At 40.2% G+C, this 19,707-nt stretch overlaps 1 pseudogene across 1 annotated transcript; it reads left to right on the top strand.

The window, feature by feature from the left end:
* Positions 1–1,631: 1,631 nt before the first annotated feature.
* LOC306659207 (succinate dehydrogenase [ubiquinone] cytochrome b small subunit, mitochondrial-like) lies at positions 1,632–2,179 on the top strand (annotated as a pseudogene). Its single transcript has one exon. The product of its transcript is annotated as a succinate dehydrogenase [ubiquinone] cytochrome b small subunit, mitochondrial-like (transcript).
* Positions 2,180–19,707: the final 17,528 nt, after the last annotated feature.

The raw sequence follows: 19,707 nt of genomic DNA, 5'->3' as shown, positions 1-19,707 counted from the left end.
ACCTAGCATGTGTGAGGCCCTGGGTTTGATCCTCAGCACCACATAAAAATAAAATAAAGGTATTGTGTCCACCTACAACTAAAACAAAATATTTTAGAAAAAGAAATTAAAATGGAATCTCAAAAAATGTTCAAAATAATCCAAAAGAAAGCAGGAAAGAGAACAGAAAGTGAATAAAAATTAATGAGAAAACAAATAATGAAATGGTGGACTGAAATTCAACTACATCAATAATTACTTGAAATATTAATGATTTTAAATATTCCAATCAAAAGGAAGAAATTAACCCACAGTATGTAATGTCAGTTAATACATTAAAATGCATGTTGTATATAAAGTATGCATATTCAATACAAAACACAAGTAAATTGAAAGTAAATGGACAGAAAATGTTATACTATGTAAATAGTGAAGGCTGGAATAGCTATGCTGGTTTCACAAAGTGGACTTTGGTAAAGAACTAATATTATAAATGAGGCATGTGGCTCATGACTGTAATCCCAGCAACTTTGGAAGAAAGAGAATCACAAGTTCGAGACCAGCCTCAGCAACTTAGTGAGGCCCTAAGTACCTTAGTGAGATCCTGTCTCAAAATAAAAAGTGCCAAAGAATGATACTGCAAGGATAAGGCTGTCAAAACATGAGGAAGACAGCATCCTATATGTGTAGGTGTCTAATAAGAGCTTCAATATCCCTGAAGAAAACATGGATATAAATAATCCACAATCAGATGAAAATGAATACAATATTTTAGAAACAGATGGAACCACTAAAGATAATTCAATAAAGATGAACCAAGCAACATGACTAACCCCTTTAATTGGTATTTATAGAACACTATACCAGCCAGTTTATAGCTACTGAATACACATGCTCGTCAAGTACATGTGGTTTGTTGACCAAGATTAACCATATGTTGGACCATAAAATAAGACTCAATAAATCTAAGAGGGTTTAAGTCACACAGAGTATGTTCTCTAATCAACACAGAATTAGAAATGAATGACAAACAATAAAATAGGAAGACTATGAACATTTGAAAATAAAACAATTCACTTCTAAATAATTAATGGATCAAAGAAGAAATCACATGAATAGTTAGAAAATACTTTGAAATAAATGATAATAAAAAATTAAGGGCTGAGGTTGTGGCTTAGTGGTAAAGCACTTGCCTCACATGTTTGAGACACTGGGTTTGATTCTCAGCACTACATATAAATAAATGAATAAAATAAAGGTCCATCAACAACAAAAACAAAAAAGTTAAAATTTATTCAATGTAAACAGTGACTCAAGAACAAGTTATAGTAACTTCAAATGGGGGTGGGAAAGATGGTGGAATGAGACAGACATTATTACCCTATATACATGTATGATTGTATGAATGGTGTGACTCTGTATCATGTACAACCAGAGAAATGAAAAGTTGTACTCCATTTGTGTACAATGAGTTGAAATGTATTCTCCTGTTACACATAAATAATTAGAATGAATAAAAATAAATAAATGAATAAATAAAAATAAATGTTTATGTTAGGAAAGGAAAAAGGTTAGAGACTAGCAACCTAGTGATTCACCATAAGAAGAAAAAGAAGCTGGTTGATGGACAACCTCGAACCGTCAAAAGCAAGATGGCGGTTCTCTTGAGGCTGGGTGTCCTCTGTGGTGCTCAAGGAGGGCAAGTTCTCCTCCAAACCCCGGTGATCAGACCTGCTCTTATCTCCACATTTCTCCAAGACTGACCTACACCAGGATGGAGTGGAACACAGCACATTCACCAGTCACCAAACCGCCATTCTGGTTCCAAGGCTGCATCTCTTCACTGGACTAGTGAGAGGGTTGTCAGGGTTTTGCTCCTGGGCCTGCTTCCAGCTGCATATTTGAATCCTTGCTCTGCAATGGACTACTCCTTGGCTGCAGTCCTCACTCTCCATAGTCACTGGGGCCTTGAACAAGTTGTTACTGACTATGTTCCTGGGGATGCACTGCAGAAAGCTGCCAAGGCAGGGCTTCTTCACTCTCAGCTTTAACCTTTGCTGGGCTTTGTTATTCCAACTATCACCATGTGGGCATCTGCAAAGCTGTGGCCATGCTGTGGGAGCTTTGACCCTTGTGACTTAAAACCGTAAGAACTGATTGTATGTCTCTTTGCCTCTGCTCTGTCAAGCCATTCAACTTACAATGAGAGAAAATAACAGATAAGTTCATTGGTGGACAAACCTTCTCCTAATCATATGGTTATTTTAGAATTAATTGTTCAGGAAAAAGTTTGGGAAGAATTCTATCCAAGAAATTTTGAGACCCAGTTCCACATTCTAGTGAGTTAATGGATTGTGTTCAAGCTCATGAGACTTACAGTATAACTAAACTTTACATATGAGCTTTTGCCTTTTGTCAGCCTCTTAAAGAAAATTCAGCTTTATTATTATCAATATATGATCATATTTCTGTATTTGTCTTGGCATTGTGGACAAAGGAAAAGATTGTTAATTCTTGAGTAAAGACTTTGCAAAAAATTAGTGTTTAATTTTGGAAACTGCCCTGTCTGTTCAGTTGATACCAGCTACTGATGGTTTTATGTCCTAGGGAAACTTTAAGATTAGGAAATTAGGAGATGCTAAAATCTCAGATTACAGATTTCTAAATCCTAGGAAGGAAAGATTGGAGAGCTTCTAAATTTAGAGATGCCCCAGTTAGGGATGATGTCTTCCTTGTAGACATATCAGAATATTAAAATTTCCAAGCAGAGTTAATCCTCAAATGTGTTTTACTTGTCCTAATATAATCTGACCACATATATAACACTAAAAATAATAAATTATTTTCCCACTGTGGGAATTGGTAATAAGAAAATGCATGTCATGAAAAGAAAAAAAATTTTTAAATAAAATGTTATATGATAAAAAATGTATTCTACCTTCCTTTTTTTTAAAAAAAAAAAAGAAGGGGCTGGGAATGTAGCTCAGTTGGTAGAGCGCTTGCCTCACAAGCTCAAGGCCCTGCGTTCAATCCTCAGCACGAAAAAAAAAAAAAAAATGAAGAGCAAAATAAAACCAAAGTAAGTAGAAGAAAGTGAATAACAGAAATCAAAGCAGAGGCATGAGCAAAGGGAAGTGCCAGGGAGCAAGACCTAGCAAACGATGCTCTGTCCATGTGCAGATACACCACCAGGAATCCCACCCACATACAACATGATAGTGCACTAACTGATAATAATAGAAGGGAGGTCAGTTAGAGCAGAGCCAGTGGGTTGGGGAGGGAAAAGGGAAGGGAAGGGAAGAGAAAGGGAAGGTCCTGGGGAATGAGACACCAAATGATGTTATGTGCATGTACAATTATGGCACAATGAATCCCACTAGTGTGTATAATTATAATGCACTAATTTAAAAAAAATGATAAGAGCAGAAACAGAGAACACAGTTGAGAAAATAAACAAAGACCATTAAGTTTAACAAGAGTATCAAGACAATTAATTCAACCAGGAAAGAGCAGTCTACAACCTGTAGTATAGGGTCTCACTGAATTACTTAGGGCCTCACTAAGTTGCTGAGTCTGGACTTAAATTTTTGATCCACCTGACACAGCCTCCTGAGTTTCTGGGATTACAGATGTACACTACCATGCCTGGCTTAAAACTATAAGATTTTTTTTTTAATTTTTTTTAGTTGTAGATGGACACAATATCTTTATTTTTATGTGGTGCTGAGGATCAAACCCAGTGCCTTACATGTGCAAGGCAAGCACTCTACCACTGAGCCACAGCCCTGGCCCCCAAACCATAAGATTCTTAAAAGTAGAAAAATCCTTGTGCCCTTTAACAGTGATTTCTTAGATATGACACATAAGCACAAGTGACAAAAGCTAAAGTATATAACTTGGAATCCATGAAAATGTAATTTTTTTTGTACCTCAAAAGATGACATCAAGAAAGTGAATGAAGAACCCATGAAATGGACGAAAATGTTTGCAAATCCTATATTTGATAATAGAAATAGGAAGAATATACAAATAACTCTCTCAGTGCAATAAAAAGACAATTCAACTTAAAAGCATACAAAGACTTGAAAAAGATATACAAATGGGCAATGAGCTCATTAAAATCCTTATCAATACCATTAGTCATTAGGGAAATGCAAACTATAAACCACAAGGAGATAACACTTCATACTCACTAAGAAAGATCAAGCAGAAATTCACATCACAAAAGAGTTGTTGTTTGAAGTGGATGCAATTTATTTGATATAGGTTATCCCTCAATAAATTTGATAAAACAAAGATCACAGAGCTAAAATGATAAAAAGGGTATTATAAAAGTGTTTAAGGCAAATAATATGATTCCAATTTCTAGATTTTATGTTAGTGTGTAATTTCCTAATGGGTATGGCAAATAAAATCCAATATCTACCCATCATGGTATCTTTAATTATAACTAAAATTATATAGAATGCACCAGCTTGGAATTCAAAGCTTGGAATTCAAAGCTGGAAAATCACTCACTATAATTCATCATGGTAATAAAGTAGAAAAGCAATATGATTTCAATTGTTGTAGACAAGGTGTACGAGCAAATTCAGCTCTCATTCATGATAGAAATGCTCATACGAACACAAGACTAAAACAACCCAAATAACCATCAACAGGTGAGTGCATAAACAAAATGACATGCATCCACACCTGATCAGCAGTAAAAAGAAACAAAGTACCTATACACATGACAACCCGGGTAAATCTCAAAATCCTAATGTTGAGTGAAAGAAGCCAGACCAAAAAGGGTGCATCCTGGATCATTCCATTTAGACCAAGCTCCAGATGGGTGGCCAGGGACAGAGAGAGGGAGGGATGGCCGAGAGCACAGGGAAGCTTCAGGGGGCAGTAGAAAGGTTGAGTGTGCTATGGTGTATTGACAACTGCCCAAACTCGTCAAATTGTTTTAAATGGATGCAATTTATTTGACCTAAGTTATTTCTCAATTAACTTGATATGATAAAGATCATGCAGCTAAAAGTATAGGGGAGAATATTACAAAAGTGTGTAAGGCAAATAATAAACAATATTATGCTAACTTGTGGATTTTATGTTAGTGGTATTCATAGAGTTTTCAAATTTTTATCTTCCATGATCTGCCCTTGATTTTTTAAAAAATATTTTTTAGTTGTAGATGAACACACATCTTATTTGTTACTTTTACGTGTTGCTGAGGATCAAACCCAGTGCCTCACACATTCGGGGCAAGCACTCTACCACTGAGCTACAGCCCCACCCCTGCCCTTGATTTTTGCTCTGTCATTAACTTCTGGAGTTCATGGTGAGAGCCTCTCTTACCATCTCACTCGACCATCTTCAGAGTTGGTTTCATCCTATCCACATCTTCATTTCTTACCTTATTATGAATAGCTCACCAATTCATGACTGTAGCCCAGAATGCTCTTCTGAACTCTAAGACTATGAAGTGAAGCAGGCCTTCGGCTGTCTAATTAATATCCCTTAAGAGTCCAAAGTCATTTAAACTCAGTTTCTCCAAAATTGCTGTGAAGAATCTTCTCCCACTGAACCCAGTCCTTTTCACCTCTTCCCTTTTTAAAACTACCCTCTGTCAACTCCATAGGAAAACCAAAAACACTGGGATCATCTCCTCTTCTCTCTACATCCATTGACTTTGTTGATTCTCTGCAGTCTAAGCACATGGTCTAACCATCTGCAGCTGCCTCGACTTGGACAACAGCCTCCTCATTGCTGACCACATCTGCTCTGACCCTTTCCTGTCCTGCCCACAGCCCCAGTGATCTCTGAAATGCAAGTCTACTCATGGACTTCCCTGCTCATTGCCCTTCTGTGGTTTCCCTTGCTCTTAGAATCAGAACCAAAATCATTAACCATTTTTTGCAGGTGACCAATTTTCAGTCAGAGTCGATCAGTATGGCTATTCCCATAGTTAAGATATTGAAAGACTTTTATATTATTAGCAAGCAGTCACAGGAAAGAAGAGTCCCACTGTGATAACCTGAAGGTGACATAAAGGTCCATTACCAGCCTAATCCCGAATACTCTTTCTTGTCCAGGTCAAGTGGTCACAAAGGACAAGCCACCATATGCTGACCCCTCTGTACTTGCTCTGCATCCCCAAATGAGGAGTCCCAGCATTTTCCTCCAAACTGAGCCAAAGAGCAGAGCTGAGAAAGAGAGAGAAGAGAGAGACAGAGAGAGAGAGAGAGAGAGAGAGAGAGAGAGAGAGGGAGAGAGAGAGAGAGAGAGGGAGAGAGAGAGGGAGAGAGGGAGAGAGAGAGGGAGAGAGGGAGAGAGAGAGGGAGAGAGGGAGAGAGAGAGGGAGAGAGGGAGAGAGAGAGAGGGAGAGAGAGAGAGAGGAAGGAAGGAAGGAAGGAAGGAAGGAAGGAAGGAAGGAAGGAAGGAAGGAAGGAAGGAAGGAAGGAAGGAAGGAAGGAAAAAAGAGCGTAGGAGTCCCTGGATTTTTTGGGAGAAAAAGGGGTTGCAAGTGTGTTGGCTTCTGCAAATGCATGCATCCTAGTTTCTGTCTACATGCATGAAAGCAGGGCAGCGAGGACTTAAATGCAGTGGAGCGAGAGTTACAAATGTTAAGGCTCATGAAACCTCTAGTAAGCTGAAGAGACTGTAACTCCACTACAAAGACTGTTTTTGGTTGTGTTCCTGTGTGTGTGTACTGGGGAATGAACCCAGGGGAGATTTACCAACTCTTTTTTTAGTTTGAGATAGTGTCTCTATTTCTGAGGGCTTCACTAAGTTGCTGAGGCTGGCCTTGAACTTGCAATCCTCCTGTCTCAACCTCCCAAGTTGCTAGAATTACAGGTGTGCTCCCACGGTGTCTGGCTTCTCCAAAGACCTTTTTGGTTTTTGTTTTTGGTGCCAGGGATTGAACCCAGTGTCACTTAACTAACTAATCCATATCCCCAACCCTTTTTATTTTGAGACAGGGTCTCACTAAGTTGTTTAGGGCCTCACTAAGTTGCTGAGGCTGGCTTTGAACTTGAGATCCTCCTGCCTCAGCCTCTCCAGCCACTGGGATTATAGGCATGCACCACCACACCCAGCCTCTTTTATTTGTTTTAAGCTTTGAGCATGCTCAGAATTGTTTATTTAAGCTTTGTTTTTGTGATAGTCGGGAGAGGGGTTTTGTTTTGTAATGCTTGGTTTTGCAGTGCTGGGGATTGAAGCCAGGGCACATCCTTGGCAAGCACTTTACCAAATAAACCACATACAATAGCTGTTTTAAAATCCTTGTTAGGTAATTCCAGTACCTGTGTCATGTACATAATGGTGTTTGTCAATCATGTTTTCTCATTCAAGTTGAGATTGAATTTTAGTTTCCTACATGTTATGTGACTCTGGATTATTTAAGTCTCAATTTTAGCAAGCCTTCCAAGACACTATGGGGAGAGGGCAGGAGCCATTATTATGTCTATTTGTTTCTTCCTAAGGACACTTTCTATGACTGAGAATGTAGCTCAGTGGTACAGAGTTTGCCTAGAGCACTTACTAGCATGCACAAGGCCCTGGGTTTGATCCCCAGCACTGCCATATTTTGAATAAACAAATAAAAAGTGTCAAAGGAAAGTCTTTCAACATCAGTAATACTCAAAAAAACATAATTGCAAAACAATGAGCTATCATTTTTCACCTCTTATGTTGCCAAAAAGATTGGGTTATACTAGAGCTGTATTCAGTGTATATGCATTTATCCAACTAACGACCATCCAGTGCAGGGTGTCTGTCTGTTCTGCTTGATTGAGCTTCTATTTTCCTTGGTCTTCAGTATTCACCCCATAGTAGTTATTATTGTACCATCTGGTGGATATTTTAAATCTCATGCCTGGGTTATACTTTGCGCTAGTAAAGGTGGAGGTAGTATGAATTAAAACATTCTTCAAGAGCATCTTAGCAATATCTATCACAGCACGCATTCACCCTGGGACCCAGCAATTCCATGCCTGCTGATATATATGCACAAAGATATATTTACAAGGATTTTCCATGAAACATTTCCATCCTGCATATCAGTACATGCTAGAAATGACACTAACGCTCTCAGTGGAGATTTGTGTCCAATTGTGGGTGTTTAACAGCAGTTTTTTCATCCCTGGACTGCAGCCATGAATTCAGTGACCCCAAGAGTGGCTTATGCTTCGCCATGTCTGCTGGCCATGGCAGAAGAAGCAGCTTCCTGGAAAGTCTGTAGAGTTGCAAAGTTCTGGGACTCATTCCTGGAAACCCACCCTGTTTCCACACCTCCAGTTCATCCAGTGATCTTGTAAGCATCTGGGTTCTAGAACATTCCACCATAGCTAAGATCCTGGGAATAGGAAAGTGCTATTAAGTATTGCCCAAACACCCAGGATGATGGCAGCTAGACCTCAGAAAGGATTTTGCAGCCTCAGAAAGTAGCCAAGAGCAGACAAAGGGACCTCATTTGATTTTGAAGTTAGATGCAAGCAATGGTGGAATGAAACTTGAATACATTCAGCTGGAAGGGAACTTGGAAAATAAAGTTTTTAACCTTCTAGCCCCTGCAGTGCAGAAAGGCAATGCTAGAAGGAGATGGAACCAGTTGGGGGTGCCAATGAAATATTTGTGCCTTGTTTAACAACAGAAGCATGTTCTCAGACCTGTGTCATTAGTCCATTTCATCACTGAGCAAACATAGACCTGTCTGTACTCATACAGATCACAATGCCTATGGCATTACTAGGAATCCAGTTCTCCTGATCCTTGACTCAAATATTGGTATGCAGCACATAACTGTGTATTCCATGTAAAACCTATTTTTGTGTAGCAGATCTTAATTCTTTTATATACTAAGAACCTCAAAAATTGGAACTGGTCATGGGGTTTTGGGGAAACATCAGGCATAGTAGGATTGAAAAGACACTTCATCATTAAAAAAATTTGTTTTTAAACTTTTTTCCATTTCCATCAGTGTTTGGTTAAGTTCTTCCCTGATGCTCAATCTGCCTCCTATAGACACTTCCGAAGTAGCAGCCTAAATTGTGTAGGCACTTGAATGTTTTTCAGGATAGTTCTTTGAAATCAGCATCTCAATGGAGCACAAGACTCCCCACATGGGGGGCACGGTGGGGCACACAACTACCAAGGCTCTTCAACCAGAGTGGGAAGGTGTGGCATAGCCCTAGGACAGTGTGTGCAGGGGACAGTCAGGAACCTGGTTCTACAGAGGCCCCCAGCCCCTTCCACTCTAAGTTTCCTTCCAGAGTTCCTTATTTATTGACCCTTAAGAGCTAAATTTGGTTGTGCCTCATGGTCACTGTGGAATATGTTAAAGTACTGAATTCTAATCTCTCCCCTCATGCAGATCTACCAAACCAAAGATTTTTGGGGAGGGAAATGAGTTTGATTGTCTCAGGATATAGCTCAGTTAGTAAAATGCTTGTCTAGCATGTGTGAGGTCCTGGGTTCCATCCCCAGCACCAAAAATAAAGAAAAGAAAGAGTGGGGGGGGAAGTCATTGATTTGACCCCAAATCTCAAATTTCAAAACACTTACTGGGTGAACTGAGTGCATCACTGAGTTTAGGAACCAAAATGCACAGCTTTGTTCTTTGTTATGCACAGATTCTCCCCCCACCCACTGCCTCTGAGTCACGTGGACATATAGGGCCCATTGTCAGGGACAGGTGAGTGCTTGGTTAGTCACTGTGACCTGCGGTGTCATTGCCCAATACGGACTTCAGGCTCCCTTTCTACAGAAATGGAAATTACTGCCTTCTACAAGATATTGGGAAAGACTGACTCATGTCAAGAACTTTGAAATCTGCAGATAAAAGGCAATGCTGATCCTCTCACTGTACCTGCGTCACCAAGAGCATGCTGTGAGGAAATCACAGATGCCGCTTTCACAGACCACCTGCAAGTGAAAATGTCAGCCTGCTTCACTGCCTGCACATCCCAGCCTCCATCATCTGAGTGACCGTGACCAACCCACATTTCTGAGGATCACACTGCAGTCTTTCTAGATTCCAATATTTCTATCTGGGGTCAACTCAAACTGAAGAATCTACTGAGTGAGTTTAGCCCTATCACCATGACTCTGTGGACCTTAAATGCTCCTTATTATATCTAACAGCAGTCAGCATTCCATAGGGTGAAGGGCGACTGGGTGACGTCTGTGCAAGGCAGCCAGATGTCGCCGCGGGGCAGGCGACTTTTATCCTGCAGCTGCTGAATTTCACATATATCAATTTTATCAGCTGGACTATTGTCAGTTTTATAAATGAAAACTGATTGGCCATAAATCATCTTGTGGGTAGGTCATCATGAGAGAGGGAGGCGACTCTGTTTGTGAGCTTGCCAGTCAGGTGTGTTGATTCATTCTGTGAACAGGTCTGCAGACAGGTGACCCACCATTCCTTCTGCAGCAGTATACACCTGGCAGACAGGGCAGTAGCTCCAGCCTCTGGAGCCTTTTTACTTGTTTCTAAGATAGTTTAACAAGTTCCACAATGTTTGGAGCCATAAGATAGTAGCAATTGATGACTCAGCCTGAGAACCTACATAAAGCACAATACTGCCATGGGGTTTCCCCAATGTCCACCCACCATGACAAGCTTAGTAAGCTGATTTCTTTGAGATCTAGTCTAATTTCTTCAATTGAAGGTGAAGTTGCATGACTGATAACTCAGAAATTCATCTCCGGAGCACTTACTGTGTATGTAGGACTAGGAGCTCTGTGAAATTCCTGGTCAGGTAGGCCCTAGTATGAGATCAGTTTTACAGAAGGAAACTGAGAGTCAATTAATTACCTTGCTCAGGTTTCCATGGCCAGGAAGGAGCAGAGGCAGGACTACAAACATAATTCAGTGTGTTTCCAGAACCTGGGCTTTTGTAACAACGGGATTGCAAGGACTTCATCAGACTAGGTCACTGGCGAAGATCCCCAGGAAACATTCTGATTTCCTGAGCTTTGATCTGATATCATTGCCTTGATTTCTATTCCAACGACAGGAAACATTGTGGGTAAAAAAGGGTCCAGAAAATAGTTCTTCCCTTAGAGGTTCTCAAACTTTGCATTTATCTGAATCAACTGGAGACATTCAATCATGGATTGCTGGGTCTTACTCACTTTTCTGATTCAGCAGGTCTGGGCTGGATCCTGAGAACATGCATTTCCAAGAAGTTCTCTGTGATGCTGATGCTGCAGGTCCAGGGACCACACTGGAGAACCCCTACAGGTCTGTGACACTCACCTGGAGATTGAGTTACAACTGTTCAGATTTGTCCCTAACGAAACTGATCTTGCCATTTCAGCACCAGGGCTCAGTGCCCTGGTCCAGGGCTCCCTAAGGAACTTTTTTCACTGTCCAGGTCTCTGCCTACAGAGAGTTCCGATAGTCATTGTCACTTCTAGCCACCACCCTTTTCAAAGGGGCACTGACACAGGAAACAGGCAGAAGATGGCAAGTCTGACACAATCAAGTTGGAAAGGTGGCATTTCAGACATCAGTGACGTGCCTTGGGTGGTGTGCATTTTTCCATGTACCTTAAGTCAACTCCCCATGAGGTCACCATTTCTTCATCTTCATGCAGGACTAGATCAGTGTTCCTCACATCTGAGGCTTCCTACCCAGAGTCTCCTAGGACCCAAGGCCACAGCTATGGTTTAAGATACAAGGTGCACTCAGGTGCACATCAGAGGCACAGCAAGACAAAAGCAGCCAGTAGGCAGGGCACTGTTGCAGCACTGAAAGAAACGACCAATTAAAGGCTGGTCCTCCCTTCTCTGTGTCAGCAAAAATAGGTGCGGGTGGCTTTCTTTCCTTTCTTTCCCTTTATTGTCTCTCTAATTAAGTGCTTCCTAATCTTTCACGTGCTCTCTTTGGGAAGGACCCTGGGCCTCCTTCCAGAGCACCCTCCTTTCATCTGCTCCTCCAGTCACCACACCCACCTCTGTCAGCAGAGTGACCTTTCCTCAGTTCATCTCTCAGCCAGCCATGGGAGAGCTAGGGTGGCACTGGCAGCTGGTCACATAGGCAGGAATGCAACTGCAGAAAGTACCTGGCTACCCTGCAGACCCTCAAGGCCAGCGAAGCCTCTCCACCACCCACAGACCCTCAAGGAAAATGGTTGTGCCTTTTATGTACAGAGCAAAGATTTGACTAAAGTTTTATGAATGAGCATATGAATGGCATTTATGTGTCCTACGGGACAAATAGATGCACTGCATCCTTGCCTCCAATATCTCCCCCTGCAGGGTGACCCTCACCAACTGATGCCTGTCATCTAAATGTCCAAATATCCCAACTTTGACTGGACCCAACTATTTGCAAGCTGGAGAACCTATCTTCGGCTCCCTTGCTGAAACTCATCTCCCAGTCCTTACCTGCCTCCCTCATGCCTCTGCTCCTTCCCTCTACAGGGATTCATTGGGAGTGGCTCCATATCTACCTGTGGACCAGTTGGCATGGTGGTAAAGAAGGCTGATGTTATTTACCAACTCCAGAAGCCAGTCTTCCCGGAGGCCTCATCCCCTGGCTGACCTAAGATGCTGTCACTGCAGAACAGAAGGGAGTAGATTTTTATCCAGGATGAAGCTGTACTTGAAAGGGTTGTTCCTGACTCAGCACACATGGCCTAAATGTTTTATGCAAGTTTAGCAGACACCCAGAGAAGTAACCAGCAACCATATCAAGAAAGAGAAAATGACCAGCAACTCCCAGAAGCTTTCTCAGGCTCCTTTTCAGCCACCTGTCCCTCCCTCTATCAATGATGACCACATTCCCATCCTAGAACAATACTAACATTTTGCCTGTTTTTGAACTTCATATAAATGGAACCTCAGTTTGGACTCTTTTGTCTCTGGCTACTTTGACTCGACATTGTCTTAGTGAGTTTTGTACATATTTTTGCACATAGCTAAGTCTGTTTATCCATCCACATTGCTGTGGAATGTTCCAACAGTCTAAATTCACCATGACTCTTTTATCCCTCCTTCTGTTGATGGACACCTGTGTAGTTTCTAGTTTGGGGCTATTACAAATAGCACAGTTATGAACAATGCAGTACCTGTATCTATTGTGTTCCCAGGATGGGACTGTGGATCACAGGGTGTGCATGTTTAGCTTTAGAGGTACTGTGAAAGGGTTTTCAAAGTGGTCTGTCAATCCATATTCCTTATCTCATCAACACCAACTGTCTGTCTTCCTTATTGTGCCATTCTGATGGATACTCAGCGGAATAACATCCCTGTTTCCATTTGTGTTCTCTGAGGATTACTTGTTTTGAGCATCTTTTCAAAGTTTCATGGCCATTTAAATATCCTCTTCTGATTAGAGTTTTTCCAAATTTCTTGATTCTGAAATAACTTTTGTTTTTTAATTTGCTTTTTTTTGTCAATGTGAGTAAAAATTAGTGTCCATCTAACATATGTCTGACTCACATTCATGTACATGGCTGAATGACAGAGAGAATAATAATGACTGTATTAATAGTGACAGGAGGAGAACTTAATAAGCAATTCAGATCCAAGATGGCAGACTAGAGGGTGACTGCACCTCTAGTCACTCCAGAAACCAGGATTCAAGAAGGGGAGGCATTGAGAGACTCAAACTAAAATAGAACCACAGGGTGAGTCTCCCCCACCGGGTGAAGCTCGGCCTGGGCTGCAGGCCCGGATAGGGGCCACTTATCAGGGCAGGGCAGGGCAGCTAGAGTCTTCCCAAGGTAGTCCTGCTCACTCTGGCGGTGGGCTCCTCCCACACAGCCAGCTTCTCAGAGCAGGCCTCACAGTGAGAGCCTTTCTGCACAGAACCAGCTCCAAGTCCTGGAGCCAGCAGCTAGTTCCGGCCGTCAGGCAGCTTCAGGGACCAGGACAGGGCAGCCAGGGACTTCCCCAAACAGCCTGGCTCCCTCCGGCAGCAGGCTCCTTTCACAGCCAGCTTCTCAGAGCAGACCACCCAGTGAGAGCCTTTCCGCACAGAGACACCTCCGAGCCCTGGAACTAGTAGCGGGCTAGGGGCAGCTTTCTTCAGAAGCACTGCATTATCAAGTTCCTCCAAGACTTCAGGCTACTGAAGGCTGGGAGGTGAAACACTGGAAATCTATAGGGACACTATAGCCAATAGAGGAAATCTGCAATATCTCAGAGTCCCTCTGACATCTGACCAATATGAGAAAACAAGGGAAGAAAATGTCCCAAACAAATGTAGATACTATATCAATAAAACCCAATGACAGTACAGCAGAAGAAATGTCAGAAAGGGAGTTCAGAATGTACATAATTAAAATAATCAGGGAAGCAAACAAGAAGATGAAAGAGCAAATGCAGGCATTAAATGATCGTACCAATCAACAATTAAAAGACCAAATATGGGAAGCTTTCAATAAAGAGTTAGAGATACTGAAAAAAAACAAAAAAACAAAAAACAAAACCAGAAATCCTTGAAATGAAGGAAACAATAAACCAAGTTAAAAACTCCATAGAAAGCATAACCAATAGGATAGAACACCTGGAAGACAGAACCTCAGACATTGAAGACAAAATATTTAATCTTAAAAACAAAGTTGACCAAATAGAGAAGATGGTAAGAAATCATGAACAGAATCTACAAGAATTATGGGATATCATGAAAAGGCCAAATTTAAGAATTATTGGGCTTGAGGAAGGCTTACGGAAACAAACCAAAGGAATGAACAATCTATTCAATGAAATAATAACAGAAAATTTCCCAAATCTGAAATGGAAAACCAAATACAAGAGGCTTATAGGACTCCAAATATACAAAATTACAACAGACCCACACCAAGGCACATTATTACAAAAATACCTAACATACAAAATAAAGACAGAATTTTAAAGGCCACGAGAGAAAAGAATCAAATTACATTCAGGGGGAAACCAATAAGAATATCAGCAGATTTTTTAATCCAGACCCTAAAAGCTAGAAAGGCCTGGAACAACATTTACCAAGACCTGAAAGAAAACGGATGCCAACCAAGAATCTTATACCCAGCAAAACTTACTTTCAGATTTGATGACGAAATAAGATCCTTCCATGATAAACAAAAGCTAAAGGAATTTACAAAAGGAAAGCCGGCGTTACAGAACATTCTCAGCAAAATATTCCATGAGGAAGAGATGAAAAACAACGATGCAAATCAGCAACGGGAGGAACTAGCCTAAAGGAATAGCCAAATAAAGGAGAAACCAAATCATGTCAAAAAACAAAAATGAGTCAAATGACTGGGAATACAAATCATATCACAATAATAACCCTGAATATTAATGGCCTGAAATCATCAATCAAAAGACATAGACTGGCAGATTGGATTAAAAAGAAAAATCCAACAATATGCTGCCTGCAAGAGACTCATCTCATAGAAAGAGATACCCATAGACTAAAGGTGAAAGGATGGGAAAAAACATACCATGCACACGGACACAGCAAAAAAGCTGGGGTACCCATCCTCATTTCAGATAATGTGGACTTCAAGCCAAAACTAGTCAGAAGGGTTAAAGAAGGACATTACATACTGCTTAAGGGAAGCATAAATCAACAAGACATAACAATCATAAATATCTATGCCCCAAACATTGGCTCATCCATGTACGTCAAATGAATCCTTCTCAATTCCAGAAATCAAATAGACCACAACACAATAATACTAGGCGATTTTAACACACCTCTCTCACCACTGGATAGATCTTCCAAACAAAAATTGAATAAAGAAAACATAGATATCAATAACACGATCAACAATTTAGACTTTACTGACTTACATAGAATATACCATCTAACAAAGAATGAATACACTTTCTTCTCAGCAGCACATGGATCCTTCTCTAAAATAGACCATGTTTTATGCCACAAAGTTACAGTTAGCAAATACAAGAAGACAGAGATACTACCTTGTACTCTATCAGATCATAATACTCTATCAGATTGAAATTAGAAATAAATGACAGAATAAAAAACAGAAACTTCTCCAATACCTGGAGATTAAATAATACACTATTATATGATGGATGGATAACAGAAGACATCAGGAGGGAAATTAAAAATTCTTAGAAGTAAATGAGAAAAAAGACACATCATATCAAAATCTCTGGGACACTATGAAAGCAGTACTTAGAGGAAGATTTATTTCATGGGGCGCATTCAACAAAAGAAGTAAAATCAACAAATAAACGACTTAACACTACAGCTCAAAGCCCTAGAAAAAGAAGAGCAGACCAACACCAAAAGTAGTAGAAGACAGGAAATAGTTAAAATCAAAGCCGAAATCAATGAAATTGAAACAAAAGAAATAATCGTAAAAATTAACAAAAGAAATAGTTGGTTCTTTGAAAAAATAAACAAAATTGATAAACCCTTAGCCACACTAACAAAGAGAAAGAGGGAGAAAACTCAAATTACTAAAATTCGGAATGAACAAGGAAATATCACAACAGACACGAGTGAAATACAAAACATAATTAGAAGCTATTTTGAAAATCTATACTCCAACAAAACAGAAAACCTCAAAGACATCAACAAGTTTCTAGAGACATATGAATTACCTAAACTGAACGAGGAGGACATACACAACTTAAATAAATCAATTTCAAGCAATGAAATAGAAGAGGTCATCAAAAGCCTACAACAAAGAAAAGTACGGGACCAGACGGGTTCTCAGCTGAGTTCTACAAAACCTTTAAAGAAGAGCTCATTCCAATACTCCTCAAAGTAGTCCATGAAATAGAAGAGGAGGGAACCCTCCCAAACTCATTCTATGAAGCCAATATCACCCTGATACCTAAACCAGACAGAGACACATTGAGGAAAGAAAATTTCAGACCAATATCCTTGATGAACATCGGCACAAAAATTCTCAACAAAATTTTAGCAAATCGCATACAAAAATATATTAAAAAGATAGTGCACCGAAAAGATAGTGCATTGAAAAAAATAAAATACTTGGGAATCAATCTCACAAAAGAGGTGAAAGACCTCTACAATAAGAACTACAGAACACTAAAGAAAGAAATTAAAGAACACCTTAGAAGATGGAAAGATCTCCCATGTCTTGGATAGGCAGAATTAATATTGTCAAAATGGCCATACTACCTAAAGTGCTATACAGATTCAATGCAATTCCAATTAAAATCCCAACGATGTGCCTTACAGAAATAGAGCAAGCAATTATGAAATCCATCTGGAAGAATAAAAAACCCAGAATAGCTAAAGCAATCCTCAGTAGAAAGAGCGAAGCAGGGGGTATCGCAATACCAGATCTTCAACTCTATTACAAAGCAATAGTAACAAAAACGGCATGGTATTGGCACCAAAATAGACAGATAGATCAATGGTACAGAATAGAAGACATGGACACAAACCCAAATAAATACAATTTTCTCATGCTAGACAAAGGGGCCAAAAATATGCAATGGAGAAAAGATAGCCTCTTCAACAAATGGTGCTGGGAAAACTGGAAAACCATATGCAACAGAATGAAATTAAACCCCTATGTCTCAACCTGCACAAAACTCAACTCAAAATGGATCAAGGACCTCGGAATCAGACCAGAGACCCTGCATCTTATAGAAGAAAAAGTAGGTCCAAACCTTCAACTTGTTGGCTTAGGATCAGACTTCCTGAACAGGACTCCCATAGCACAAGAAATACAAGCAAGAATCAACAACTGGGATAGATTCAAACTAAAAAGTTTTCTCTCAGCAAAGGAAACTATCAGTAATGTGAAGAGAGAGCCTACAGAGTGGGAGAATATCTTTGCCACTCATACTTCAGATAGAACGCTAATTTCCAGAATCTATAAAGAACTCAAAAAACTCTACACCAAGAATACAAATAATCCAATCAACAAATGGGCTATGGAAATGAGCAGACACTTCACAGAGGAAGATCTACAAGTAATCAACAGATATATGAAAAAATGTTCAACATCTCTAGTAATAAGAGAAATGCGAATTAAAACTACCCTAAGATTTCATCTCACCCCAATAAGAATGGCAATTATCAAGAACACAAGCAACAATAGGTGTGGGCGAAATTGTGGGGAAAAAGGTACACTCATACATTGCTGATGGGGTTGCAAATTAGTCCAGCCACTCTGGAAAGCAGTATGGAGATTCCTCAGAAAGCTTGGAATGGACCCACCATTTGACCCAGCTCTCCCACTCCTTGGCCTATACCCAAAGGACTTAAAATCAGCATACTACAGAGATACAGCCACATCAATGTTCATAGCTGCTCAATTCACCGTAGCCAGATTGTGGAACCAACCTAGAAGCCCTTCAGTTGATGAATGGATAACGAAACTGTGGCATATATATACAATGAAATATTACTCCACCATGAAGAATGATAAAATTATGGCATTTGCAGGCAAATGGATGCAATTGTAGAATATCATGCTAAGTGAGATAAGCCAATCTCAAAAAAATAAAGGATGAATGATCTCGCTGATAAGCAGATGAGGACATATAATGGGGGGTAGGAGGGGTTAGCGTTAGGATTAGGGTTAGGTTTAGGGTTAGGGATAAGGAGGGTGGTAAGAATGGAGGAAGGAAGGACTGTACAGAGGGAAAAGAGGGGTGGGAGGGGTGGGAGGGGTGGGGGAAGGGAAAAAATAACAGAATGAATCAAACAACATTGCCCTATGTAAATTTATGATTACACAAATGGTATGCCTTGACTCCATGTACAAATAGAGAAACAACATGTATCCTATTTGTTTAAATAATTAAAAAAAATTAATTAAGGGTATTGTTTTAAGCCATTATGGTTTGGGATGCAGTGTTACAAAGAAATAGCTACCTGGAATTTTTGTGATTGTCTTTCTTGCTCTCTGGGTCCTCCGTCCCCCTGGACGGAGGCTATGGAATGCTATGGAATGCTCTTTGCAAGATCCAGTGAGTAAAGTTTGGCTCAGCTGCTGCCCATCAGGTGGGGTTTGTCTGCCTCCTTCTGAAGCCTGCAACTCTCCAAGAACAGTATAATCTCAGGCAGCATTTGGTGGCTGAAGGGGCTCATCCCACCCCTGGTTTTAACAGTGATACTTCCCCTAGTCCTCCTTCTCATGGACAACATCTGAAATCCTTGTTATCCCAGAACTGGGACTCCCACAGTGTTGGAAGTCCCAGTGCTGTTCCTCCTGCTTCTGATGTGGGGCTCAGTAGCTCTAGTCTAAGTAGGGAAGGATTTGGGAAACTAGAGTTTTTTAGACAGACTTTCAATAATTCTTCTTTATCTTAACTACTCTCAGACTTTCAACACCATTTCCACATGTTGCCTAGAAATTCTAATGAAAGATGTTTACCTTGATTTTGAACCTGGCTGTGATTTTAAATTGTTTCTTGTATCTAATGCAAGTTGTTATGTGTTTGGAGCAAAGCTTTATTTATTTAATTGTTAATTTACTTATTTTTGAAGGTCTAGGAATTTAACCCAGGGCCTCACACATGCTAGGCAAGTGCTCCACTACTGCACTTCATTCCAACACTAATGGAAAACTATGACTTGAAATCCTGGGTTTGATTTTCTAAGTCTTATTTTTAATTGACTCATATATTTTTTTTTTATTTTTATTGTAAACAAATGGGATACATGTTGTTTCTGTTTGTATATGGAGTAACAGCATACCATTTGCATAATCATAAATTTACATAGGGCAATGTTGTTTGATTCATTCCCATTTGTTTACAATAAAAAAATAGTGACAGGAGAGC

The sequence above is a fragment of the Sciurus vulgaris genome, assembly GCF_902686455.1.
Source record: "Sciurus vulgaris genome assembly, chromosome: 4".
NCBI lineage: Eukaryota > Metazoa > Chordata > Mammalia > Rodentia > Sciuridae > Sciurus > Sciurus vulgaris.
The sequence above is the reverse complement of the archived record's forward strand: the minus strand, read 5'-3'. Positions and strand labels throughout refer to the sequence as shown.